The sequence below is a fragment of the Trichechus manatus genome, unplaced genomic scaffold (genome assembly GCF_000243295.1).
Source record: "Trichechus manatus latirostris isolate Lorelei unplaced genomic scaffold, TriManLat1.0 scaffold00161, whole genome shotgun sequence".
Lineage (NCBI taxonomy): Eukaryota > Metazoa > Chordata > Mammalia > Sirenia > Trichechidae > Trichechus > Trichechus manatus.
In genome coordinates, this window is record NW_004444097.1 from 6,224,525 (window position 1) to 6,225,782 (window position 1,258).

Genomic DNA, 1,258 nt, shown 5'->3' on the forward strand with positions numbered 1-1,258 from the left:
CCAAGGACCTGTTGGAGTGCTTGGATGTCCTGGCTTTCCCTATCCATGTGCACTCCAGGTCATCTCCCACTGCAGACAAAAAGCACCAGGATATACTTTTGAGGAACAACAGTAGCTTTGGTCTTCTTGTGAAGGATCCATGCTCCTTGGCTGGCCCTGGATCTAGGTCACTCAGTTGTTCAGAAAAAGGCTGTGAAGAGATGCCACTGTTCACACACCATCCTAACCCTTCTTGGGGAGGGGCAGGCTGCAAAGCAATTGGTGGCCCCTCAGTTCCCACTGAATGTCCTGGAATCCTCGACCCTTAGAGACAAGCTAGCAGGACACCTTTCCCCAGGCTACCACCAGCAGGAATGCAGGACCATTTCACAGACACCAGGATGGGACCACTGACCACACTCAGCTCTACTCTGCCTTCCACTGTGCCTTCTACCTACTGCTCACAGGCTGCTGCCAACTAGCAGGCTGAGAAGGACAGTCAGGTAAGGCGACAGCCTCTTTCACCCTGCATCCCTACAATAACCTCCCAAAGCAACGGTCCCAGCCTGACCCAGCCTCCAAGTCCTAGAGGCCTGGAATACACCAGCCCAGAGAATGGGATAGAGGAGGGGATGAGGAAAAAGTTCTTGCTGCCTCAGAGGCCTCCTCTTCCTTGAGTAAAATGTGCCTACACAGTCCGAGAGGACAGCTTTCATGAGGAATCCTTGTGGCCAGAGTTTGTAAAACTGAAGTGCTATAAAAAACAGCGGTCTTCCAAGGTCAAGCAGGACTTCTGAGACAGACACACCTGTTGGGGACCCAAGACGTCCAGGGAGGATCTCCCTCTGAACATCTGAGTTGGTCCTGCAGTCCTCCTCACTACCTCAGGAGGATTATGATGAAGAAGTATTTGTGAAAGACTTGCAACCCAGTGCCACTTCCAACCCCACACTTGAAGCTCTTCCCCCACCCCCACCTCCTCCACTTGTTAGCAGGTTGGAAACCTCAGGTTCTTACGTGGCATGACTCCTATTGGCCAATAAACAAGACTGAGGTGGGAGAACAAGAAAGGCATCTTTATTTCATTGTAAAAGGAAATGGAGTCAGTTGGCACTTACTGCTGCCAAGACTGCTTACAAAGGGTGGGCAGGCAGGTTACTTTTAAAGGGGTTTACAAGTAGAGAGTTCATACAAGTTATGTCGGCAACATTCTTAATCATACTATGCAGGCGAAATGGGGTTTACATATGACCTCCTAGCAAAAGCAGGATTAAAATGC

At 50.2% G+C, this 1,258-nt stretch overlaps 1 pseudogene; it reads left to right on the forward strand.

The window, feature by feature from the left end:
• Nucleotides 1–1,005, forward strand: part of LOC101358876 (protein Shroom3 pseudogene) — a 4,317-nt pseudogene extending 3,312 nt beyond the window's left edge.
• Nucleotides 1,006–1,258: the final 253 nt, after the last annotated feature.